The 8,783-nt window shown below is 46.0% G+C and overlaps 1 long non-coding RNA gene and 1 pseudogene across 1 annotated transcript; one reads left to right on the top strand and one right to left on the bottom strand.

Moving 5' to 3' along the window:
• Positions 1 to 434: 434 nt before the first annotated feature.
• LOC130680608 (uncharacterized) lies at positions 435 to 5,889 on the bottom strand. The gene is made up of 3 exons (XR_008993626.1): positions 5,763 to 5,889; positions 700 to 752; positions 435 to 537 (listed from the first exon to the last, which is right to left on the bottom strand). It is a non-coding gene; the product is annotated as an uncharacterized LOC130680608 (long non-coding RNA).
• Positions 5,722 to 8,783, top strand: part of LOC118934084 (small G protein signaling modulator 1-like) — a 126,107-nt pseudogene continuing 123,045 nt past the window's right edge.

Below are 8,783 nucleotides of genomic sequence, written 5' to 3'. Positions count from 1 at the left end.
GGGTCGCGCCCCTGCCCTGCACCCACCTCCTTCTTGACGGTGCGTAGCAGCCTCTGTCGCGTCTCCGCCTCTGTGGGACAAGATGTCAGGGCGCCCGGTCAGCCGAGGGCTGGGGCCGGGGCCCGGGGCTGCTCTCCCGCCGCCCCGCGCCCGCGCCCGCGCCCGCTTACCCGCGGGGCCCGAAGCCATGGCCGGGCGGCTGCGGGCCGAGACCCGGACGGCGGCGGTGCCTGGCGGCGCAGCTCGGCGGCTACAGCCGCGGCGGGGCGGGGCCGAGAGCGAGGACGGCCGGGGGCGTCGACGTCCGACCCGCGCGCGCCGTCCCGCCCCTCCGCCAGGCGGCCTCCTGGGCCGCAGGACACTCCCCCTCCTCCGTACCCCGCATCCTGCACCTACCACACCCCCTTTGGCTGCGCAGGGAAGGACAGCCCCAGGCATTCGGTGTCTGCTGGATGCCAGGCTCGGGAAGCGGCTGGCGGGAGGGGCTCCTGGTGATGAGACAGGGACCGTGGGCCAGACAGAGCAGGGCGAAGGCCTCTGGAAAAAACAAAGCAAGATTACCCGTTGTGGGATTTGCAATGTAGCAAGCAATGTAGCAAGCAAGCCCAAAACAACATAGTAAAAACGGGAAGGATTCCATCTTAAAACCTAATTAGTTAAAAAAAAGTTTCTTAACAAAGAGACAGTAACTCAGCCCACCTTGGGAGCAAAGCAGGCAGTCTTGAGTGATATGCTCCCAGACCAGGAAGCTGCTATGGGAGGAAATCAGAGCAGTAAAATTCTTGTAAATAACCGGAGGACTAATAAGAAACTTATTGTCTCTTCAAAGATAAACATTTTGGGACCACTTAGCAGGTCTGCATCTCTAGCCCTTTGTCTCTCAACCACTCCGGGGCTCTCTTGTCCCCTCCTGGCTCGAGCCAGGAGCTCTACCTTCTCACTTTATCGCCAAATAAAAGTGTCTGTCTTGCTCTCCTACCTTGAAAACCCACCAGGCTATCAACAGACTTCTCAACAGAAACCTTACAGGCCAGAAGGGAGTGGCTTGATATATTTAATGCAATGAAGCAGAAGAGCCTCAACCCAAGAATACTCTACCCGGTAAGGTTATCATTTAAATTTGAAGGAGGGATTAAACAATTTTCAGAGAAGCAAAAGCTGAGAGAATTTATGTCCTACAAACCACCTGTACAGTGCATTTTGGAGGGACTGCTATAGATATCACCAGGGGAAATAAAACCACAGCAAAGTAGAACAATTCATTACTAAGAAGATGAAAATCAAATCAACTACCCCAAGAGTCAATCAAGGGATAGACAAAGAGTACTGAATGTGATACCGAACATATAAAGAATGGAGGAGGAAGAAAAAGGATGGAAAAAAAAGAACCTTTAGGGTGTGTTTGTAATAGCATATGAAGTGAGTTAAATTAGACTGTTAGATAGTAAGGGAATTACCTTGAACCTTTGGTAACCACAAATCTAAAGCCTGCAATGGGAATAAGTACATACCTATTGATAATCACCCAAAATGTAAATAGTCTGAATAAAAATACATCTGAATGTATAAAAAACAAGACCCATCTATATGTTGCCTACAAGAGACTCACTTCAAACCCAAGGTCATACACAGACTGAAAGTAAGGGGATGGAAAAAGATATGTCATGCAACTAATAGAGAGAGAAAATGAGTAGTTACAGTACTTGTATGAGACCTCAAAACAAAGTCACAAGAGACAAAGAAGAACATTACATAGTGATAAAGGGGCCAGTCCAACAAGAGGATATAACTATTACAAATATCTATGCACTCAGCACAGGATCACCTATATATGTGAAACAAATACTAACAGAATTAAAGGGGGAAAGAGAGTGCAATGCATTCATTTTAGGAGACTTCATCACACCACTCACTCCAAAGGACAGATCAACCAGACAGAAAATAAATAAAGAGACCGAGGCACTGGACAATGTATTAGAACAGATGGACCTAACGGACATCTACAGAATACTTCATCCAAAAGCAACAGGATACACATTCTTCTCAAGTGAACATGGAACATTTTAAAGAATTAGATCATATACTAGGCCACAAAAAGAGCCTCAGTAAATTCAAAAAGATTGAAATTGTACCAACCAGCTTCTCAGACCACAAAGGTATGAAACTAGAAATAAATTACACAAAGAAGACGAAAAAGTCCACAAACACATGGAGGCTTAATAACATGGTCCTGAAAGTAAAGTAAAGGGATGGAACATGGTCCTAAAGAATCAATGGATCAATGACCAAATAAAAACAGAGATCAAGCAATATATGGAGACAAATGACAACAATAACTCAACATTGCAAAAATCTGTGGGATGCAGCGAAGGCCGTGCTAAGAGGGAAGTATATTGCAATACACACCTACCTGAGGAAAGAAGAAAAGTTCCAAATGAACAGTCTAAACTCACAATTAATGAAACTAGAAAAGGAAGAACAAATGTGGCCCAAAGTCAGTAGAAGGAGGGACATAAGAAACATTAGAGAAGAAATAAATAAAATCAAGAAGAATGAAACAACAGAAAGAATCAATGAAAGGAGGAGCTGGTTCTTTGAGAAAATAAACAAAATAGATAAACGCCTAGGCAAACTTATCAAGAAAAAAAGAGAGTCTACACACATAAACAGAATCAGAAATGAGAAAGGAAAAATCACTACAGACACTGCAGAAATACAAAGACTTATTAGAGAATACTATGAAAAATTATATGGTAACAAACTGGATAACCTAGAAGAAATGGACAACTTTCTAGAAAAATACAACCTTCCAAGGCTGACCCAGGAAGAAAAAGAAAATCTGAATAGACCAATTACCAGCAAGAAAATTGAATTGGTGATCAAAAAATTACCTAAGAACAAAATGCCTGAGCCAGGTGGTTTCACTGCTGAACTTCATCATACATTTAGTGAAGACCTAATACCCATCCTCCTTAAAGTTTCCAAAAAGTATAAGAGGAGGGAATACTCCCAAACTCATGCTACAAGGCCAAGATCGCTCTAATGCCAAAACCAGGCAAAGACGCCACACAAAAAAATGACAGACCAGTATCCTGATGAACATAGATGCAAAAACACTCAACAAAATATTAACAAACTGAATTGAAAAAATACATCAAAAGGATCATCCATCATGATCAAGTGGAATTCATCCCAGGGATGCAAGGATGGTACAGCATTCACAAATTCATCAACATCATCTACCACATCAACAAAAAGGACAAAAACCACATGATCATGACCATAGATACTGAAAAAGCATTCAACAAAATTCAACATCCATTCATGTTAAAAACTCTCAGCCAAATGGGTACAAAGGGCTAGTACCTCAACATAATAAAGGCCATATATGACAGACCCACAGCCAGCATCATACTTAACAGTGAGAAGCTGAAAGCTTTTCCCCTAAGATTGGGAACAAGACAAGGATGCCCACTCTCCCCACTTTTATTCAACATAGTTCTGGAGGTCCTAGCCATGGTAATCAGACAACACAAAGAAATAAAAGGCATCCAGATTGGTAAGGAAGATGTCAACCTGTCCCTCTTTGCAGACCACGATATTGTATATAAAAGACCCTTAAGAATCCACTCCAAAACTATGAGATCTAGTATCTGAATTCAGGAAAGTTGCGGGATACAAAATTGATACACAGAAATCTGTTGCATTCCTATATGCACTAACGATGAACTAGCAGAAAGAGAAATCAGAAAAACAATTCTATTCACAATTGCATCCAAAAGAATCAAATACCTAGGAATAAACCTAATCAAGGAAGTGAATGGCCTGTACTCTGAAAACCACAAGACACTCAAGAGAGAAAGAAGATACCAATAAATGGAAACACATCCTGTGCTCATGGACAGGAAGAATTAATATTGTCAAAATGGCCATCCTGCCTATGACAATCTACAGATTCAACGCAATCCCTATCAAAATACCAACAGAATTCTTCAATGAACTAGAGCAAATGGTTCTGAAATTCATATGCAACCACAAAAGACCCCAAATAGCCAAAGCCATCCTGAGAAGGAAGAATAAAGCAGGGGGTAATTACACTCCCTGACTTCAAGCTCTACTACAAAGCCACACTGATCAAGCAATTTGGTACTGGCACAAGAACAGACCCATAGACCAATGGAACAGACTAGGGAGCCCAGATATAAACCCAAGCATATAGGTCAATTCAAATATGATAAGGGAGCCATGGATATACAATAGGGAAATGACAGTCTCTTCAACAACTGGTGTTGGCAAAACTGTACAGCTACATGCAAGGGGATGAAACTGGATTATTGTCTAACCCCATACAAAGAAATAAACTCGAAATGGATCAAAGACCTGAATGTAAGTCATGAAACCATAAAACTCTTACAAGACAACATAGGCAAAAATCTCCTGAATATAAGCATGAGCAACTTCTTCCTGAACGCATCCCGTCCAGCGAGGGAAACAAAAGCAAAAATGAACTCATGGGACTACATCAAACTAAAAAGTTTCTGTATGGCAAAGGACACCATCAACAGAACAAAAAGGCATCCTACAGTAGGGGAGAATATATTTGTAAATGACATATCCGACAGGGGGTTAACATCCAAAATATGTGAAGAACTTACATGCCTCAACACCCAATAAGCTTAAAATAACCCGATTAACAAATGGGCAGAGGTTATGGAGAGACAGTTCTCCAAAGAAGAAGTTCAGATGGCCAACACATGAAAAAATGCTCCACATCACTAAACATCAGGGAAATGCACATTAAAACCACAATGAGATATCTCCTCACACCAGTAAGGATGGCCAGCATTGAAAAGACTAAGAACAATAAATGCTGGCGAGGATGTGGACAAAGGGGAACCCTCCTAACACTACCGGTGGTAATATCAGCTAGTTGAACCATTGTGGAAAGCAATATGGAGGTTCCTCAAAAAACTAAAAATAGAAATACCATTTGACCTGTGAAGCCCACTCCTAGGAATTTACCCAAAGAACGCAAGTTCTCAGATTCAAAAAGACATATGCACCCCTATGTTTATTGCACCACTATTTACAATAAAATAGCCAAGATACGTAAGCAACCTAAATGTCCATTAGTAGATGAAGGGATAAAGAAGAGGTGGTACATATACATAATGGAATACTATTCAGCCGTAAGAAATAAACAAATCCTACTATTTGCGATAACCTGGATGGAGCTAGAGGGTATTATGCTCAGTGAAATAAGCCAGGCAGAGAAAGAGAAGTCTCAAATGATTTCCCTCATTTGTGGTATGTAACAACGAAGCAAAACTGAAGGACAAAACAGCAGCGGACTCAGAGACTCCAAGAAGGGATAGTGGTTACAAGGCGAAGGGTGTGGGAGGGAGAAGCGGATTGTGGGGTATTATGTTTAGTACACATGGTGTGGGGGGGTCACCGGAAGACAGTGTAACACAGAGAAGATGGACAGTGACTGCAATGGGGTATGGGTGGGAACGTGATGATATAGGTGAATGTACTAACCACATTGTTTTTTCAAGTGAAACCTTCGTAAGAGTGTACATCAGTAAAACCTTAATAAAAAATTTATGATAAAAAAAAAAAGAAAACCGTCTCCGCGCAGGTGTCCTGCGCAAGGTGGGGGGGGGGGTGTTTTGGGCACGTGACCCGAGCGGGGCCAAGGCTCGTGCCGCCCTCGCCTCTCCTCCCCTCTGGCGGGTGTGAGCCGAACAGCCTCGCCTCACCGCCTAGCGCCGCCCTCCAGCCATGTCCCCAGGCCGCCGCCGCCGCCGCCGCCGCTGCCCGAGCGCGGCCCTCTCGCGGCCCAGCGCGCAGTGAGCGCGGGGCCCTGTCGCCGTGCGTCCGCCCCGGTGCCCCCTTGTTCTCAGCGTCGCCGCCGCCGCCACCATGTTGGGTTTAGAGCCGCAGCGGGTGAGGGAGGCCAAGAGCGGAGCCCGCCCCGCCCCGGGGCCCAGGGAGCGGGGCCGCCTCGGAGCCCGGCCTCTCCCCGCCAGCCGCGTCCCCGGCCCCCCCGCCGGGCAAGCGAGCGCCGGGCCGCGGCCGGTTTTCCGCCCCCGGTCGGAGCGAGCCCGCCGCCCGTTCGTTCCCCGCGGCCGCCGGGTCCGGCCGGAGCCTGCAGCGGAGCCCAGGAGAGTCAGCGCCATGGCGGAGCAGTCCTACTCGTGGTGAGTGCGGGGCTTGGGGCAGCTGGGGCGCGGCGGGGGTGGGGGTCGGGGCTCCCGCGCGGCCGGCGGTGGGGAAGAGGAGGAGGAGGAACAGGTGCGCGTCGGGGGGCTGGGGAGCGGGCGGGGGTGCACGCCCCCCTCGTCTCTACCAGCGGGGGTGGTTGGCGCTCGGGGAAGGAGGTGAGCGGCCGCGGGCCTGGCGTCCGAGAAGGGGGATGGAGGTGGAGGAGGCGGCGGCCTCGGCGGATGTCATCTGGCCGTGGGCGGGGCGGGGCGTGGAGAAGGGGAGCAGGACCCGGGGCTGGAAAGCCCACGGATGGGAAGTTCAATCCCACAGGCACCCCGGAAATGCCTCGAGGTGCTGGCTTCTGGGCGGGACGAATTGCAAGGGTGTCTGGAGAGGCGGGCCGGGCAAAGGTGGGCCACTGGTGAGAACAGGTGATAAGAGGCCGAACTTGGAAGTTGAGGGAGAGGAGGAGCTGCCTCAGCTGCTGCTCAGCACTGCGATGGGCAGTGAGGGAGAGTTGGCAAGGTGGGCAGAGGCCCAGGTGTGGCGGAAGGAAAACCGAGGAAGGAGAGTCTTGGGAACCCTGGAAGGGAGTCCCTTGCGAAGAGTTTGTAAGTTTGTATAACCAAATTATGGGAAAGAAGTCGCTGGTGACAGTGGGGCCGGGGCAGAATCTTTGTAAGGGTTGGTACTCTGTTCTTCCGAATTTGAAGTGGCCTGGTGCCCCTGGGTCAGGTGTGGAGGTGGGAGGATCTGCAAGTTATGTCCATCTTTATGGGGCTTTTAAAGTTATTAAATAGTTTGTTAAGGACTGAGAAGTGTCCTGTATAGTTTATGCAGTGAGAACATACCTATCCTGGGAAGGGAGTGCCAAGATTTGAGGAAGGGGGATGAGAGGCCTCCCTTCAGTCTGAAGAAGTGGAATATTTGCAGGAGGGATTGAGGGAATGATGACAGTATCTGTGAAGAGTGGACATTGGACTGTGGGGAGGGAGGAATTGCTGAAGGGTGAGGAAGCAAGAAATGGGATGATTTGTAGGTGTAGGGTTGGGGAATCTGGTTGCAATCTAGAGAGTTTTTGAAGATGGTTTTCTCTTTGAAGCAAACGTGGTTTAGGTGAGAACTGTAGGCCTCCGCCTCTTAGAAAAGAGAGCCTTATAGCGTGGAAAGAGAATGGTGTTAGTGGAGGTGTGGAAGACTTAGAGGTCCGGTTCTGCACTAAGTTGCTTTATACCTAGACAAGATAGTAAGTTCTTAACTTTTTCCTTACTTATAAAGTAGGGGAATTAATCATTTCATACGGTGTTAAGAATTAAACGAGTAGGTTTACAAAGCACATGGTAAACTGTTCCGTGCTGTATTTTACTATATTATGATTAAGGAAACAGCAAAAATGGGTAATATCTGAAAATAAAGACTGGTTTCAGGTGGAAGACTTTAAGTGGATGATTTGTTGTGGTGGGTGTTACTCTGGTCAACAACCTATGTATCTTCACGAAGGGAAAGAGGATTGGTGATTGGAGATGATAATTCAAAAGGGCACATCAGTGATGTATATTCAGTCTCAAAAAGAAGGTAAAGTGAGAGACTAAAAGAAAACACTAAAGGAAGAGTTAACATCTTGAACAGTTGTGACTGTATATGTTTTCTTTCTAAGAACTTTAAATTAATTTGATAGTTTTGAGTAACAAGTGAGCTGCCTTTCCAAAGCAGGTGATACGGAACACAATCACAGTCCCAGCTTCCTTAGGGACACAGTAAGAAATGAAGGTAAAGCTGGTCGCCTTGTGGTAACTAACTCCTCTTGAGCTTCTTAACACTGTGGCTCAGCTAAGAATCCTGATGGCCGCCCTGCTGTTTTTACTGTGCTGTGTGGAGGCTGTGCGTAGCTGAAAGAGTAAATACAGTGGCCAAGAAATGGGGGGAAATCAGAGTGTTTTACTAGGTAGGTTGGCCACATACTACCTCTGTGTGATGTTGGGTGGCTCTACTAGTTAAGGGGAAATAATTCTGTGAAGTTTGACAGTTTACAAGATTTATCCTACTAAAAACACACCTTCAATCTCAGCTCCCTTTATTTGCCTTACAGGCAAACAAACTTCTTGAAATCAGAATGCTTAGCCCCTTGCCTTTAGCATGAGACAGAGTTGGTGTATGAAGGGAGAGAATTGGGAAACCCAACAGCTTTCTAGTTCTTCCTGAGTCAACTCTGTAGTAACATAAAAAACTGTCCATGGGGCATTTAATAAACACTCATTTAATTCTCACAAGTCCCTGAGGTAGGTGATCTTTCTCTATTTTATAGAGGAGGAAACAGCTAAGGGGGCCAAGTGATTTGCTCAAGACACCTCATCTGTGAAGCTTTATTTTGTTTGACATGAATTCTCCCATCATTTTATTCATTATCACTGAAATAAGAATATGGAAAAGGTAGATGCAATTCCAAAAGTACCTGCAAACTGAGTTTGGATGATCTATTCATTTTGCATTTTCTTTGTTATTGTTCCCTTGGTTTGAGCAATCGAGTTGATTGTTTTTTAAAATTAAACTTGCACTTTTGTGTGGCTTTAAGA

This window comes from Manis pentadactyla, chromosome 14, assembly GCF_030020395.1.
Source record: "Manis pentadactyla isolate mManPen7 chromosome 14, mManPen7.hap1, whole genome shotgun sequence".
Taxonomy (NCBI): domain Eukaryota; kingdom Metazoa; phylum Chordata; class Mammalia; order Pholidota; family Manidae; genus Manis; species Manis pentadactyla.
Note: the sequence above shows the minus strand (reverse complement) of the source record. Positions and strands in the feature narration are given on the sequence as shown.